Source organism: Anser anser, assembly GCF_964211835.1.
Source record: "Anser anser genome assembly, chromosome: 3".
In the NCBI taxonomy this organism is placed as follows: Eukaryota; Metazoa; Chordata; class Aves; order Anseriformes; family Anatidae; genus Anser; species Anser anser.
In genome coordinates, this window is record NC_139722.1 from 7,224,831 (window position 1) to 7,243,643 (window position 18,813).

At 39.4% G+C, this 18,813-nt stretch overlaps 1 long non-coding RNA gene across 3 annotated transcripts in view; it reads right to left on the minus strand.

The window, feature by feature from the left end:
• LOC310897139 overlaps nucleotides 1-18,358 on the minus strand; it is a 95,058-nt gene extending 76,700 nt beyond the window's left edge. For all 3 annotated transcript variants that reach the window (XR_014582094.1, XR_014582095.1, XR_014582096.1), the window contains exon 1: nucleotides 18,045-18,358. This is a non-coding gene — a long non-coding RNA (uncharacterized lncRNA). The remainder of the gene's footprint in view (nucleotides 1-18,044) is intronic.
• Nucleotides 18,359-18,813: the final 455 nt, after the last annotated feature.

Here is an 18,813-nt window from a genome sequence, read left to right on the forward strand (position 1 = left end):
TAATGTGCATCTGGTGCTGTCTGACAGGCTGCATAACTTGGATGATCAGCAGCAGTACAAAAGCATCCAGAAACAGAAAGAAAACACAAGTCTGACATTGTATTTATTCATTGCGATGTGAAAAAATCCATTTTGAGAATAGTGAACTGCACTCTTACCAACCATGAACTTACTCTGTAAGGAAATAAATTGTTGAACTACAGCTAAAATTCACACCAGAGTAAGGTGCATTTCTGCTACACCAGCTCTTACACCAGTAAGACCCACACAACTTTAGATCATCAAGTTAAGGACATTGTTTCGCCAAACACTTTGAATTCCCTCTACCATTCATGGAGAGAGAGGATCTGATTAACACTTTGAAGGTCTATTATTCTACACAGAGGAAGACTGTGATGACTGTATGGTCATCGTGCCCGTAAGAAATACCCCTAACTTGGGCATTTATTTCTTTGCACTTAGAAAATATCAGTTCCTTACTCCCCTGCCCCTCTATGAAATGTCAATAATAGCTCACAAAGCTGTTAGGCCATCATCTCATCATAATGGATGCAAGATATGTGCAGGGGATGAGACAGTGGTTTACATCATTGCGTTATTACTCAGAGGTTTCTAATCTGAATTGAGAGAGTACAGACCGATACAGCCTGAACTCAAGAAAATGATTTTTGAATAATTCATTTCTTCATAAGAAGAATTTTTGAGATGTTGTTAATTTTCTAGTATGCAATGCATCTTCCTGGCATTTCTTCTGATTTATTCTTTTTCCTTTTCATAAAGAAATTATAACTATGGACATCAGGAAAATTCATAATTTAAACCCCCAAACTCATATAAAATTTTGAATAGAGTCCAGTAAAAAGACATCACATTTACACACTCATACTGTCTATTTCTAATTGGGTTCACAAGCTAAAAAAATGTATATATACATATATCCTTCCTTGGGGAACGTGTGGGTTTGGAAAAAGAAGAGAAGCTATTCTAATTTATTGCCATTTATATTTGATATGGCTTATAGTAATACCAATCCAGAGTGTAAAATTAAACAGTGATCCCTGGTCACTCAGCCCTCTAAGACTCCTGCTTTGAATGAATATCATGCTTCTGAAGAAACTTGTATTGAAAAATTATAAACGTTCTGCATTTTTTTCATCCTGCATGGGAAAAGGAAAAAGTTAGTGCCCACAAAGGAAGAATATATATATATATATTTAATTTCAAAAATACTTTTAATGGAAAGCTTCAGAAAATAAAATAAAAAATGTTTTCTTGTTTTTCCCCCTAAAGTTGGTGTGTGGGCCGTCAGTCATTCTGTGTATGCACATATACTTATACGTGTCTGTATACTTAGAACTTTTTGTTAGGGAAGCTCATTCATCCTTTTGCTTTGTCAGGGAAATCAGTTTAGTGTCACACATAAAATTTTAACCATTCCTTTGAAAAGCACCCATCTTTTTACTAAATATTTAAAAAATCCAAAATCTTGAGGTTGCACATGCTTTAAAAGAGCACATAGGAGTCATAAGAGTCCAACACATAAATTATTTGTCCAGTTCACCTGCCGTGAGTATGGCCAGAGGAGCACAGAGTAGCCACAACCTCATTTTTGAGGTTCTTACTTCACTGCAGGGCAATAACAGGGTTTACAGGGGCAATACCTACAGCATCAAGAAGACATTTTCCACAGTGCTACATACAATACTAGTCCTTCAATTGCCCAGAGAACAACTTTAAAAATATTGTGGCTTGGCTGCCGTCTGTAATCTACATATGGAAGTCCGTGGAAACCAGGGCAGGAGAGGTGTTGAACCTGGTCTGCAGCCTGGCAGTTAGGATATGGCCTGTCAGAAGAATTCTCAGGGCCAGGCATGCAGGCATACTCATAGCATGCCAGTCTGGGGCCCATACACATCCCAGAAATGTCTCCAGAAAATTGATAAATGAATAGTACTCTACTGGGGCTGGCGGAAAGGCCTGGTGTGTAATCAGACATGGCAAAATTGCAGTTCAAGACCACATAGTGATTTGTACCAGCCTGGCCAAGGTACTTTTTAGTTCAGCACTGATGGAGTCAGTGAAATGTAAGGGATGTGAAAGGAACATCAAATGTGCTGCAACAGAACCTCCTTGCACCACTTTCCATCCCACCTCCCTGTTTCCACCTGCTCCCAGTTAGAACATCCAGCAGATACATTGCTCCAGACATGGTTCTGCCTCCTGAAGTAGCCTGCCAGGCAACATTTTGAAGCAGTTTGTCTTGTCTTACACTCCTTGGCTCCTCCTAGCCACTGACTTCATGTAGTGGTACCAGGATGGCTTTTGTGGCCATGCTGAGAAAAGGGATTTGGTAGAGGGAGGAGGGGGAATGAATCTCCAAGTAGTTTTCGAGGTGGAGAGTAAAAGGATCTTCCTCCTTAGGAAGCACTGAAAGGAGGGAAAGGTGAGCAGCTAGACCCTTGTCACCACATAGGTTATCCACAGAATGTCTTCTCCTCCTTCTGTCCTCACATTGCATGAGATGTTCCTCATGCCCATGTGGAGGACAGGAGCACAGGGGGACAGGGACGGTAGAACAGGGCTTGGGATCTGTGTCAGCCCCCTTTGCGTTGGGCAGCTTTCCAGCCACTCTTCCCCCAGCCTGTAGCGTTGCATGGGGTTGTTGTGCCCCAACTGCAGGAACCAGCGCTTGGCCTTGTTGAACTTCATACAGTTGGCTTTGGTCCATCAGTCCAGCCTATCCAGATCCCTCTGAATCCCCCTGATCCCTACTTGTTGATTTGCACCAGGACACATCTTCTGGGTGTTACCTGACCCTTCTTCTGACATGGGAAAAGGGGAAGTGTTGCAGAGGGACAGGAACTGGACAAGAAGGTGTTGAGGGTACTGGAGAAAGGCAGGCAGAAGTTCAAACTCCCAAGCCTATAATCAGCCACTGAAATCACGGAGATCTGAGAAACCCTTATGAAATGATTTAGAAAATGTATATTTCCTATGGGCCATATTCTGTCTTCATAAATTAAAAACACATTCAGCTACTTTGACTTCAAAGGAATTATGCCAATTTGCTTTTAACCTAATAATGAAGCAGAGTATTGCTCTTCCCCTATGATTACATTTTTTTAATCTTCTGCAATAAATAAGGAAATCATTGTATTAACCTTCCTTCACAGTCCAAATCTCTGGAAAGTATTGCTTAGGTGGTTAAATCAAGCAAGTCATGCCCCATGTAAACAAACAAAACGCGTCGATAGAATTATGGACCATTTCCACACATGGACACACAAAAGGCAAATTAAAACTTCATGGACATTCTTAATTGTGACATTTTTGAAGTCTTGATCACTTACTGAAATTTCTTCAATATAGTTGCAAGTGCATCAAGTTGTTCACGTTTTATTTCCAGGCTTGAGTTTGCAAGGTGAGTGTGCAGTGTTTGGAAGCTAGATGATGATGATGATGATTATTATTAGCTCATTTTCTCCATGCCAGAAAAGCAATGAGTTTTAATTGGTCATTTTCATTTTCTAGATGCTCCATTAATGCTGTACTGATTGGGATGGTATCATTGATCACTCATTAGAACAAATGTGCATCTGTATTCACTGGAATGCAACATGATTGCTGGGAAGTCTTAGTCTGTCTGGGAATCCACACAGTTAGCCAAGCAGATTCTTGGACATCTCATTTGGTACAACAGATAGGTGTGATTTACTATGGCTATGTTAGCTACAGACGTGTGCTATGGGATTTTTTTTTTTTTCTTGTGATCCTGCCTGGAAATATTAGAACACATATTAGAGATCAGACGGGATATGAAATGCTGTCCACTTTGCAGGAAAGCATAAATTGCATTGACACATTCAGTAGTTTAAAATTTCAATATCATTACCGGCTTATCAGAAACAGTACTTGCATGACTAGTCAGTTCAACTCTGGATAAAGCTGGAGACTTCCAGACCCTCCCCATGAGTAACATGGGTATGCATTGAAAGGATCACATCCACTGCAGGGCAGGTGAACCTGTAGGCTGGACTGAATACATATTTCATGACAATTAACACAGTTGCTCATTCATTTTCTTTCTTCTCCTCAAATATTAAGGAGGGGAGAAGGAGGTAGAAGAGTTCCTCCAGACACATTTGTTATTTGTATTTGTCCAAATTTTTTTCTGTTCAACAGAGTGGCTGAGGATATTTAAAATTTACATGGCAATGCTGAAAGGAGACAGATGAGATGAGTTGTGGCATTCACAAGCACTTGTGTCTGTCCTTAGGTGACTTCAGTAAAGTGCCTCGGTATTCTCTTTTGTTGTTGGGATGACCCAGGGCTGATCTGTGTATTGCACTCTTTCAGGTAGCATTGCAGTTCAGTCTCTTCCCTCACTGCATTACAATCCACAATTTCTCCTACTGCAATAGAGAAGGCCTGGGAAGATCTCCAAAGCAGTTTCTCTATCTGAAGGAAACCTAAGGTTCTCATAACAAAATCATGAGTTCATAAGAAAATAGTGCTCTCCCCTTGAATGTTTCAAAACCTTCTTTTAAAACAGTCAGAGAAAACTTCAGGGCCTTAGTAGTGCAAAACAGTCTTAATCAATTTTATTTATGGTTGTTAAGAGTTCAGGTCATAAAAGGTGATGGTGACTGTTCTTATATCCCTTTTATTCCTCAGAACAAACCAATCTGTGCTGAGAGGCACACAGTGACACTGGGAAGATGTCATGTAATGGGAATATGTCGTGAAAAATAGATGAATGCATGGAATCAACTCTGGGAGTACATACACGAAATTAAGTAAATCTATAGATAAAGGCATCAGAGTGCCCACGTTCAAGTGTACCATTCTGTCTAGCCTCACCCGATGCTATTTTAAACATCATGAGGATGCTGAATGAAAATACAATCCCAAATGTGCACAGAATGTATACATAAAAAAGAGCTGTCTTTACAGTGTAATGCTCTCACAGTTAAGAGCCTGGCTCAGCAATTCCCACTCTTCAGCAAATCAACGAGGTACTTGATGGGAGCAGTTCCAGAGGTAACATGGCTTTAATGAGACAAGTTCTGACATAAAATGACTGCTAAATACAGGAGAAAAGGTCTGTCAGCCTGAAAACTCAGCCTGGTAACCAGGCCTGGCTCCTTGGCCTTCGGCCTAGGAGGAAAAATATCCTTGATGTGTGGGTGGATACCTCATACCATAGGCATCCTGAAGGTATCATTGATGGAAATGAAACAAGAAACTGAGGGACAACATATCACCTGAGAAATTGGGAACTGACACGAGAAATACAATTCTTGTTTAAAGAAAATAAAAGAAAGCAAGGAACATCATGGAATTATAGAATGTCTTGGGTTTGAAGGGACCTTAAAAATCATCTAACTCCAACCCCCCTGCCATTGACAGGGATGTCACCCACTAGATCAGGTTGGTCAAGGCCCCATCCATCCTGGCCTTGAACACCTCCAGGGTGTTTGTGTCTTGTCTGTCTCAGGAAGAAGACAAAAATGTACACCATCCATTGGTTCCCTAAGTGCTGGTGTCCTATGCCTTCTTATGTCTCAAGGAAAGAAAAAGGGCCTGTTTTTTACCCAAGACAGAGCTCCTCTCTGAAAAACTACTTGTGCTGCACGTTGTCCTTTTTCTTTTCTTTTTCATTTTTTTTTCCTCACACAGGTTGAAGCTTCACTGGAACATTGTCTTCATGACACTGCAACACTGACTCCTACCTTCTGTGACACTCCACACCCCATAATGAGGATCAACTCTGAAGTGAGACTGTCCATCACTTTGGTCAGTCTCTTTCTGAGACTGATTTTAGACTCTTTGAGGTTGGTCTTTCCCTGAGGCTGATTTCTTCATTAGACCCCTCTGAGGTCATATGACATTGGCACTTTCTTCTGGGATCATTTGAAGTGTTTGGAGCCAATGATATTATGAATATATACACATAGATAAAAAGATAAATACAGTCTTAATACATATAGTTGTGATAAGCATATTCTTGCTCTTGATAAATAGAGTTGTAACAAATGTAGTCTTAATAAGAGTATCTGTGGCAAGCACATTTGATGTTATATTATTATTGTTTAATTAATTATTGTTTAATATTATATTATATTGTTTATTGTTTGTTAGTCGTAGTAAGTCCATTCACTGTCATGGTATTAGTGGTAAGTTTGCTGACCTGTAATTACCCTCAAACCCTATCTGCTGCTATATTACTGATTTTCCTACATCAAATTGCTTTTCTACTAACTCTACTATTAAGTGGTGTTATTTAATATCTCTTTAATATATAATCTCTTACATATATACTCACATATCTTTTTTTTTGGTTGTACCTGTAATAGTTTTTATCTATTTATGTATATATATATTTGTCTTATTAATTATAGTATTCTTGCTAGTGGTGATTTGTAGTGATTTGTAATAAATACGAACCTTTGGTAACCAAAGCGCCCATGTCCTTTTTTATTAGGGAACCCTACGAACTCTCCGTTGCACTCTCCATATACCTGTGGGTCAGGTGGCATCTCCCTTTTCAAATCATGACTGTATTTACTTGCCCACAGACTTAAGATGTATTCAGTAGACCATACCTAAATGTTTTGCCAGCTAGCACCCTGGACGAGGCTCATCTGTCTGGAGAACAACCAGATCTGTTCAGTACATCACTCTTCTGAAGGAGAAATCTCTGTTCTCTTCCCATTTAAATGGACATTTAAACCTAAGAATGTGCCTTCTTTGTGTGTGGCACATCCCTCAAGCTGAAAAATGATGTAAAATAAACAGAGGAATCCTATGCAATGTTCATAAATGAGAGATGCCTGTAGTATTCAATTAGCTGCTCTGTTGCACCAGCTTGAGCAAATTGTTTTGCAAGATCCTTGCTCCCATTTTTCCCAGTTTGGTTTTCTTAAGGCCAGACTAGGTTTAGCCTTTCTAAAACAATGTTTGCTAATCTGAAATCAATAGAACATCCTACTGAAGACTGATGACATTTTTTTCATGAGTTTCACCCTATCGTTTTTTACAACAAAAAAAAAATGTGGAGAAATGTTTCAAGCTATGAATATAAGTCAGGAAAAAGCTATTGGGACCTTTGAATGTAAATGGCAGTTTTGGTGCTAAGTTCAACAGAGGCAAAAGTATGAGACTTCTAGGTTAAGAGCCAGAGGAGGAAACAGTCAGAGAATGCCCTTTGAAGTCAGTGTGACCCTTATTGCTACTCCATGAGTGTGCAGCAGTCAGAATATGAGTACCAGTGTTATAAAAATTCATCTGTCTTTCACTTTGAACCAAACATACTCCACACACTCATAGCCTTCTTGTGTCAGGTGACAGAGTAAAGTAATATACCAGCAGAGAGTGGCAGATTCATGGACAAATGTAACAGCAAAGGCTCAGCGTGAGGTTAAAGACAATTTTTTTTCTCTCTCTCTCTTTTTTTTTTTTTTTCTGGAAGAGCTTTCTATATCTCAGCCAAGGCTTGTTCAATCATAGTGCAAGTTGTCCTTTCACAGCAGAATTATCTAATTAGATCCTAGACCAAAATAAAGCTCTCTATGCTACTTAACATATATATGAGAAAGAAGTAGAGTATGGCTTTCTGCAACCAGTTTTGAGATTCTACTGGTGGCAGTAGGTGAGTTTGAGGATCACAGGACATTTTGCTTATTTGCTACCACAATACCCATTTGAGGGGCAATTCCACCAACCCACCTCAGAATTGCGCTTTTGGTTCAGGAAAGGACTACCTCATCTCCTAACAACGAATTGAATCTTTAATCCTTTATTTTAATTATCGAGGAAGCAGAAATGAAAACAAACATGAAACCAGTTTTTACGAGGTGGCACAAAAATACAGGTAAAGTAAAGCCTCTGCTGTAAAAGCTTAAAATTAATTGGACAATGTAGGAACAAGTAGGAAAGAGAAATGTATGCCTAACACTAAAGGACAGGTATCATATTGCAAGTGATAATAGTAGACAGCATCCCTGTCATATTTATGGCAATAAACAGTGCTGTCCAAATTAGGTTTACTATTTCATTTTGTGATCAAGCAAACAGGCATGGAATTAGAAAAACTCTTCCGTAATACAGAAATCTCTGCAGTAGTAATAAGAAACATAGAAAAATAGAGTCCACACACACTTCTGATAATATAAATGTTCCCCTTTATAGAAAATACTTTGCAAACATGGAGAGAATAATTGTTTCCATTTTTTACCAGCAGCTCTTAAAGTCCATGCTGTTTTTGTGGGGCTTTTTATAAATATGTTGCTAACCACAGAAACACGTTTATTCAGCCTTTGCAGTGTTTTCAGTACTTCTACACCACTTCTGAATTCCAAAGCCAGACACAAATGCTACATCTCTACCAGGAAATGACCCTGGCCACGCTTCTTTCCTTGCCCCCAGAGGATGAGAAGTACAGAACAGCACAACTGCATACTGCTGGGCTCTCTTCTGCCATAAAGGAGGTCCTCATCCATATCATCTGTAGGGAATATGATATCTTTCAAATCGTGTCTGGACATTGTGACAACGCTAAAGCCACCAAGTTGCATGGACAAACACACGCTGATGCCTGCAGTCAGAATTTGTCTCTGTTTTGGTACTAATGTAGACTTCGTGTAACTCAGTACATTTCCAAAGGCTAGCCTGAGGGTTAATTTGGAAAAATGACTATTCTACATACACAGCCCATTCCTAGTTTAGAAGATAAAGATTTAAATAGTGTGGATGTGGCCAGACTGGCCTACAAGTAGACAACATTCTACAAGTGCCTTTTGGCGATGTAGTCTGGGAGCAGCAGTCAAGGGTCTTGGTGTGACCTGCACTCCCAATGCTTCCTGCCATGGTGCTGGCATCGGAGCAGACAAGTGCGTACTTTGTTTTTGCTGTTTCCTCTCCATGTGCTAGGTGATTGATTACATGAGAGAATTGCACAACTGTCAAGTAAAGAATCCTTTATCAAAGTGAAAATTAGAAGTGCTACTACTGCAGGTAGTATTTATTCTTGCAACACAGGAACTATCTTCTTGCAGCTATTTTCAAACTTTTCCCTGTGCAGACCATTCTCTCTTTCCCTTTTTTGACAAGTTTCAAGCTTTCTTTTTTCTTTTTTTCCTAAAAAACACCCAAAGTCTATATTACTAAATAATTTAAGTAAAATGAAGTTGAACAGTAGGGCCTTCCTTTGCTGTCTTATCCTCAATAGTTAATGCTCTGCCAGTACACTACATATTTTCCTCCTCTATGGCCTGCCCAAAATCTAATGTCTAGCACTGACTCAACAGATCCAAAGCAAACCAACCTGTGCAGCTGTCACTGAGTCCATGTAAGCCTCTGGAGTGCTGCTTTCTGTGATTACAGCTGGCACTATCTTTGAAGGTGCCTGATACGTTTTGTGGTGTAACATCATAATTAACTAGATAAAAAAGGCAGCATGAGCAACTATATCTCAATTTTAGCCAGTACAGATTTTGCATGATCTGGAAAGATTAGTATAATGTTGGCAAACCAGGAACAACTGCAAAATCAATCATACTTCTTAAGCTATAAAGTAACTCAGGTGAAGCTTAGGAGACGGACTTTTGCCTTTCAATGACTTTTTTGTCCATAATTTCATTGGCAAGAGGTTCACATCCCAGTTAGCTCACCAAGGCAGTGCTTTGGAAAGGCAAACTTAATTCTTGCTTATGGTAATTAAGCTTTCTAATTATAATTAATCTTTACACCTATAGTTATATATATGGAAATCAATGTTTGCACAAGCAAGGAGAATAAGGACTGATTTAGACCTTATTGGTACCTAACTGTCATAGTTTATATGACTCACAAAAATATTGTGGTTTGTTTTTCCTGCATATACTGGTGCCAGTTACATGATTAAGTCACTCTCTAACAAATTTTGGATCAGCAGCCACTATCACCTTGTAGCTGACTTTCTTCCCAATAATGCAGATTTATGTGTCTGGGCTAAATAAACAAAATGCCTGAAAATAGAGTTGTGTGCACCAAAAAGATATAGTGGTACTTTTACTGTGTCCCTCAATTCAGAGATCAATACATTATTAACCAGTTTATCACCAAAGATTTGTGGGCTTCATTTACTTTTCATCAAATATGTCACCCTCAGGGCTAGATAAATTTACTCTATCCTCCAGGTACTAATTTTGCCCTAGTCATAAATAGAAAAAAGTTTCAATAAACTGTTTTTTTTGTTTGTTTGTTTGTTTGTTTTTTTCATCAGAAACTCAAAGAAAAGGAAACCTTTTATTTTACTCTGACACAGCTAAGCTTTTGTTATGGTCTTTAGAAATGCACTTGGTTTAGTTTATCCAGGCTATGAGGAAGTGATTTTTCACTAACTTTCTACTGTTATTCCTAATCCACTGATGTACCAGATCACACTGGGAATCTGGCCGCAGCACATGACAAGGGAGAATTGTCTTCTGATGCATTCTTCTAAAATAATAATAAAAATCATAATCATAATCATAATCATGAAATAATAATTAAAAAAAAAAAGAAAAAAAGAAACGGGGTAAGAGAGCCATTTGTCAGACTCCAGAGGGATCTGCATTCCCCTTGCAGGCCTAAGAAAAGAGAGGACATCTGCATCCCTCCTGGAGAAACTGTTTCAGTTAATGCATTTGTTATACCAAAATAAGCAAGCCAAAACCATCACGGCTGGAGACTGTGACACTCACAAAAGATCCAGCTGGAAGGACCGTTGTTTTGCTGTTCTCTTTTCCTGGGGTCCCTGGGAGCCAGAAAAGTTGGAGCATGATTTAGAGCTGTCCTGAAGAAATGAGTACTGGGTCCAGGGAGTTGGTATTTTCAAAGATCCTGCAAGTCTGACTGTCTGCCTACTGTTTATCTCTGCTGTCAAAAGGATGTAGCTTTTGGAGAAAGGTGAAACTTGCATCTGTGACACCGACACATTGCAAACAATAGAGGAGACAGCTGTGCTGTGAGATTAAAAGAAAAGCAGAACCTTTCATCTCTGATGCCCTGCTCTAGTTTGAAACCACTGAGAGAGTGGGTGTATTTTTATTTTTCTATTTTTCCTTTGAGGTGTCTCCTTGCTTTTTTTCTGCTTCTCTTTAATTGCAATTTGAATGCAAATATTTATAATATTTGTTCTATAAACATCATAAATTAATATAAATGATGTTCTATACTCATCATAATATTCATGTGCTTCTGGTAGAAACTGGTGCAGGAAGATGCATCTGTGCCTTTTTGGTTGTGTTTGTAAAACCTGAAGAATTACACACCTGAGGGATAAGGCCAAGACAAAGGGTTTGAATGTACATATTCCAAAACTGTGCTTAAAGCTTTTTCTCAGCTTTTTCCATTGTGAGTCAAAATTCTTTTATTCAACTAACAAACACAGACATGTAACTCTGCAAACTTGGCTGCATTCTTGCAGTTGTAGAATAAAACACCAAACAGTGCACCAGTGTATTCTTTTCCCTTCCTGTTGAACCAAATTAACTGGAGCAGCATCTTCTTATTATTTTTTGTCATTAAGCAAAATCCCGAGACAGTGCATTTGAATAATTGCTAAAATCCAGAACCCCAAAGTCTCTTGCCAGCCAGCTGTCTAAAAGAAGCTTTCATTCCAAGCCATGGGGGTATTCTTTGTGTCTTCTCTTCCTGTAAGACCAGTGAAGCACCTATACATAAATGCCTTATGAGAAAAAGAAAATCTTTAAAATCTTTGTACACATATCTTTAATCCTCCATTTATAAAAGTGACCTGAGACAGAAATTAGTCATGGTGACTCAGCTAATGGATGTCCACGAATTTAAATTCCATAGTTCTCAAATTCATTCTCTTTCTGCCTTTCAGGTATTCATAACTCTTAGCAAAGTAGGAGTTTGGCACAGTCATCCTTGGTAAATCTGCAGCATTCTGGGTTGTGATCAAGGTACTCTGAAAAACTCTTGTCCCTCTGAATGGATGAGAAGAGGTCCAACGTGCAAAAAGGCAATGGGCAAGCAGGAGCTGGGAATGTGTTTGCGTGGGATACAGGCAAGGATCCTCCTATAGGAGGAAGGATCACATTCCCCCAGCTGCTCTAAGTAGCATGTTTGCAGCAACCAAAACCCAGACTGCAAAGACAAAGCAGCCTGGATCAGCATCTTGGGGACCTACATCTGATAAGTTTTTAGCTGCCATATGTGAATGCTACCCACGTGGAAAGGCAGGTTTCCAATTCTAATGCTGAATTGCTCTTATAAGGGGACTCACCACCCTGTATTATCTTGTTGAAATTTGTCTGCAGACCCTTTGCTCAGGCAACATTCCTTGACCAGAGCACAGTGTGGATGGGTTGTACGTCATGCTCAGAGCTGTAAATTGTCCAGTGGTTTTCTCTCATGCACTACAGCTTTCACCCATGTTTGTTTTTTTGTTTGTTTGTCGTTTGTTGTTTTTTTCTGCTACTATCAGTGTAGAAGACAATTTCTCCATAAATATGATTAAAGCTCCTTAAATAATGTTCTTTAAATCCCCTTCTAGCTAACATTGTGCTAGAATGTCTAGTGGTTAAAATAATTTTTGGCCACCTCCAGCCAGGCCAACTCCCCTTATACTTATCTATACCTAGGTGTGCACCTAGCCTCTATCTGCACAGTCTGGAGGCGAAGACCCCTCTGGTGACCTCTGTATCCACACCTTTGCAACAACATGGTTGGAAAGAATGATATATACTCGTGCCCCACAGAATTCTTGTTTGCAGTGTTGGCTATGAGCCTGGTGGGAGGTCGGCACAGAGCTTACACTGTGACCAGGAAGAGCAGGGCAGCTGCTGGTGGCTGTAGTCGTAGTCCATCCATCCTCCTTCAATGCACAGCATTTGCAAAAGCTCCTGCCCGCCAAGAAGTTCTCAGATTCTACTTAGGTTTGCACTTGGGCTCAAGTTCGTGTGTCATCTAAATGACAGGAAATGGTGGACCTGAAACAGTGCATTTAACTGTCCGTGACAGCTGCTATTCCAAATAAAGTGCCTGAACCAACCCCATGTCTCACTCTGTAGTTTCTCTTCATGGCCTGCCTTCACCTGAGGGAATATTTTTGACCAGGACATGTCCGCTTGCTTTGTTACCTACTGAACTGTGAGTGTTTGCTTACTTCTGGGCTTGCACCACACAGCTTGCTTTCCAATGCATTGCAAAGACAGCCTGCGCTGAGCTGAATGCAGCCAGCCATCAATAAGCAAGCACACTTGCAAGTGCAAAGGGAGGGCAGGCAGAAGACATACTATTTACATAATTAAGTACCTCACTTAATGAATTCCCACTAGGCCATGGTGTGGAAGGGTGATTATGAACAGGGCTGGGGAATGATGTGCTTCAGACTCCAAGGGGGATTCAGTAAAGGGACGGTAATTAAAGTCTGGGAGCTGAGTTACTGCCAGCTCCTTTGAACCTGGTTAATGATGACTGCTTATGTAGAGTTGGTTTTGTTCTGTTTCTGATCTCCAGTATGAGTGCCCATCCAATCCAATTCAACCTGCTAAAAATTATTATCTGAAAAGAGTCAACATCAGAAAAAAAGAAAAAAGAAAAAAAAAAAAGAGAGAGAAAACGGAAAAAAAAATAAGAAAAAAAGGAAAAAATATTTTCAAAGAAAAAGACTTGAGAATTTGAAGGAACACTTGCACTTTTCCTTTTCTTCAGAAAAACATCTAAAATCCTGAAGGATGTGGAAAGCATTTTTAAAATGTCATCATAGTGCCCACTGCTCCCTTAAAAGTCAGCAGGCAAAAAGAATGAAGAATTTGTTTCAAAAAATAATAAACCAGAAGACATTGGCATTAATAGGAGCTTTAACATATATTTGTTCAAATAGTGTCAATTAAGAATATTACACTGTGAGTATTGGAACTGAAAATTTAGGGATTTCTAAATAGAGAAGCAGCAATTACTTTTTTTTTGGGGGGGGGGGATTTGAAAGGAAATGGTAAAACAGCCATTTCAAAGCTCTGTCTTTATTTCTAAACAGATATTAAAATTCAGCTAGGAACAAAACTCTAAGTTTGTCTAAAGTTAGTAACAAATTCTCCTGCAGTGGATCTTATCATGATAGACAGGGATTTTATTCCATCTAAAATGCCTAGCACACTTCACCAGGAACATTGATTAGATGATTCTTACATTAATATGGCCAGCCTGGTTCAAACCTTGACATATTAAGTAATAAACTCCCATGGAATAAACCTGAAGTAATAAATTATTCCTTGCTCTGCTAAAGAGAACAACGAGGCAGAAACAAAAATATTTCAGCTCACAGCAGGACAGGCTGAGCAGTCTTTTTTTGCTAGTTAGCATCAGACCCTTAAAACAACAGAAAGGGATTTATTGCCTCAAGCAACTGATTGCTTCCCTTTCTCTATCAAAATATATTATCTGCCTGACTCTAAAGGGTTTCTCCCAACCACAGTGAATGGAAACTGTCAATATATACATACTCTTTGTCAATATACACATACTTTTCTCAGTATACGTATATTTTAAAATACATTACCAGGAAGGGAAAGGAAATGCTGAGCTCCTGGGGACAAGCCAAAGCCTCACTAAATTTTTAAATTCATTGTGTATCACCAAGCAGTTTACAAAGCATCCGTGTTTTGAAGCTCATGGTGTTTGGGTCCTCGCATATCTGTGTTTCTGTATTGAACTTGAATAGATCTTTTACTTATGCTCTCAGAAAGTCATGAAAGCACTGCTTCCAGTCGTAGATATTGGATTTCAGTTTAGGGAGCAGTTTAGTCAGGAACCGATACTCCTCAGGAAACTCTTCTTCAAGCAATAAAGGATATTATAATTTATGAGATTCCTATGAGTTAATGGCAAGGGAGCATTTTGTAATGAATCAGCAATGAAAGATTACTTCTGATTACATTGCTGCTTTAGTGACAATCCCTGGATTGTCAAAAACACTTTTGGTTCCTCTGACACAAAGTGACACCAGCTACCCATTATGTAAGACTTACTTCCAAACCCCATGCCTGGAATTGAATGAGGACTTATAAATAATGTATCAATAAAGTAAATTATGCAAGTAATCATTCCAGAAAGTGTCTGAACTCATCAACAAATTAGATAACAAGGAGGTCTTTTTTTTCTAGTAACTTAAATAAGCAAATTGAAATGGGATTTCTTCAAGAGCTTCCTCAGCACTTTCTTAGCAGTGACTTGGGGTTACTGGGCAATTTCATTAACTCTGGGACTTGCAAAGCCTACTGTAAACACTGAAAATCCCCATTTAATTTTTTTCTCATGCAATATTAAGGTACCTTCCTGCTCTATTGGCTGCTGGGTCAACTGGCATTGTGGGGGCATCAGCCTTTCTTCCATTCCCCTGTTCTCCATCAAGGGGATGGTGTATGAGATGTGAGGCAATCTCTAGAGCACCACAGCCCCAACAAGCACATGGCTGGAGGTTTGTGCATTAGGTGTTGTGCCTCTTGGCCTCCAAAGTGGCAGGCAGGCACTCTGGGCATGCAGTGTTGCAAAGGCTTCCAGCAACCTTCTTGTTTCCGCTGTTGAGTGTCACTACATTATCATTACACAGGATCTCATCTCTAGAAGCCCTTTTAGAGAGATCTAATTACATTATAGGTTTTTCCCCTACCTCCATTTTGTATTTAGAGAGAGCAATCACCTTTTCTACCATTTATTATAAGAGAAATTAGGTATCCAGCCCTGCAAACCATTTTGCAAACAGTTATCGTGTACTTCTTTTGAAGTTAAACAAGGTGAAGTCCTCAGTAAAGACCATTTCCAGGTCTCAATTAATATATTCATTTAAAAATTGAAGTGACTTCTGTATAACAAGGAGCTACTGCTGTTACAATCGCAAAGAGAGGCTGGAGGTTCAAGGTGTGTTTCTCCCATTCCTACTGCCAGAAACACGCTGGCTAACATTTGACATTGAGAGACAACTATGTTAAATTAGCATTAGGTCCCCAGACCCTTTTGCATCTTACTGGAGAAACATCTCACTTACTCCTGTACCCTGTCATCACACAGTACCCCCAGGTGCCACCAGGATGGACTGGTGCCTCCTTTGCTGAATGCCCTTTCTTTGGGAATGGGACTTCCATGGTTTCCAGTCACCCTGTGGTTGCTCTAGATGGTAAGTCTCCCTTAAGGAAAAAATAATAATTCTTTGACCACACTACAGTCAAACAAGATGATTATTGAATTAAGGATAGATGAGAAAATTCATGTAGTTATTTGCATGTGAAGGGGTAGATCCTCTGTGCCATCCAAACATCTATTTCACGGTGAGAAAAATCACCCTCTGGAGATACATATTTCTTTCTACTGACTCTACTGAGTCTAAGGTGATTAGCTCAGACTTAAGCAATGAATTTTTAGGTGAGTAAGGTAGGTGAGATGAATCTAATCCACAAGGAGAGGACAATTTTATGTGTGAATAACAGTGCCAATGGTAATGAAAAAAAGAACCATATTTTGGCCCAACGTCTGATTTTAGTAGGCTTCAGCTGGCATGCAATGTAGCCTTTTCCTAAATATTTGAGTGGTATGGTGTTGTCACGGGCTTCATATTATAAATATACAGCTGAGCCGTGATATTAATGTATCATTTTTTTCCTTTTTATTTTTTTTCTTTTTTTTTTTATGATGTACAGTGCTCTCAGCTATATGCACTGACATTATCAAAGCTACTAGTATAATGGATAGCAACTGGGGATACATTCGTGTTAAATGGCCTGTAGTAATTTTGTCACTGAATTGAGCTAATAGTCATCAAACTGTGCCTCAAAATCTTGGAAGAGCTTCTGAGATTATCTAATACTATAAAAATGAGATGCTTAGGCTTGCTGAAGGAAATTTCTCCTCACCTATGAGCCTTATTTGTGTGGAATTGATGTCCTTGTTCACTATTTTCAACTCATTTTTAGAAGCCTGCTGCAGGATCTGGTGAGGGCTGTAGCACAACCTAGCTCCCTCGTACAGCTTTGCAAGACAAGTGTCTGTAGCTGTCAAAGAGGTAATTACTAAATCGTTTCTCAAACTTAGCTTATGCAATATAATTCCTATGACCTTCATAGAATCACAGAGTCACAAAATATCCGAACTTTGAAGGGACACACAATGATCATTGAGTCCAACTCCTGGGTCTCCAAAAGACCACCCAAAATATTATACCATGTGTCTGAGAGCATTGTCCAAACGTTTCATGACCTTAGTACAGTCACACCTGATTTACAACTACAGAAAAAAGTAGAGAAACAGACAGTGTACAGAAGAAATAAAATTCTCACCTGTGTTATGAATTTCACTAAATATAGCTGGAAATGAGCAGTAATTCACATGACTGAGCCTGGCCTTAGCTTCTCAGTTCCCAGTAAACCTAGACAGAACTCTGCAGCTTAGTCAAGAAGTCTTCATTGTAAAATTATTCCACTAGGATTTTCCAGATTTTGTCTGCAGATGTGTTCAGTGACTTCATTGCAGGTTGCTTGTTCAGAAAAATATAGCACTCGTTTGTAAAAATCCACTGTTTATTTTACTGAGAGCAGGTTGCCCTTTTAAAGAAATTTACAGTCTGATGGGGATTTCTTTCATGTGAGAAGATTTGGCACCGAGAGATTAGAATTGCTTCCAGTGTATGAACTGCACCATTCTGAATATCAGCTTGTTTCAGGATGGAAAAACTGACAGACTAGTAAGTGTAACCACATCTTTTTTTCTTTTTTTTGACAGAGCATCTTCTAATAATTGTCCTTTCTCCTGAGACTTTAAGTGGAAATGGTAAACATTTTCCTGAGTTAAAAGAATCATATAGCTCGGGTCTGAGAAGAGCAAAGTACCAGTGAATACCCAACCTCTAGTTCAGTTTGCTTTCTTTTTGCAGTTTCCAGCCTGGCATATGTTCAGGGGTAGTACCTCTGTCAGCTATGTTACGTAAGCTGATTAACCCATCCTTGTTCAGACACATAAGCATATTTTCCAGCCATGCCAACCCCCTTGTTCCTCGGTCTTACCTCCTTAATTCTCTTTCAGTCAGAAGTGGCACCGAGTCAGGAACATGAGCTGTGGATGCCATAAGAATGTGGAGTTTCACTTTGCACGCCCGCATAGCGAGGGAGCAATGCTTTGAAACTGAACCACGCAGCCCTAAACAGCTGTGTACAGAGAGCAGCAGAGATCTGAGGCAACTCTACCAGCGTGAGCACAGAGCAAATCCACAAGGAGATGTTTCCCCATATCTTCACTGCGACATACAGATATGACAGTATTTAGGTTTATATTTAGCCTTCTCTTCTCATTATTTCCTCTTTTCTCTGTTACAAGAAAATCTTTGCTGTTGGAGGCAAACAAATAAATGACAGCAGCTGTGCTTTCAACAGTTGTAATTATGTCACAGTTGAATCTCCTGAGAGTCAGTTGTCCACTGTAAATATTAATTGACTAATCAGGTGCAAGCAGCTAAAAGAAAAGCGTTATGCAATTGCTTCTCCAATTCTGTTGCTGTCGATGACGGCAAAACCAAGTCCAAGAGACTGTGAAAACTCATACATAGCTGCATTTTTTGCAAAACTCACGAAACTATGAGAAATTATCAGATGAAAAGGTATTTGACAGAAAGACAGGCAGTCTTAAAAGAGTTTAACTGACACACACAAAAAAAGGCATTTCTTTATACACTGAGAATAAAAATGCCCTGCCAAGGTTTCAGCTATTTCCTGCATTTGATATCTGGGCAGGGGAGATGGAAGCATTTGTTCCAGCTGAACAGCAGGAAACAAACTG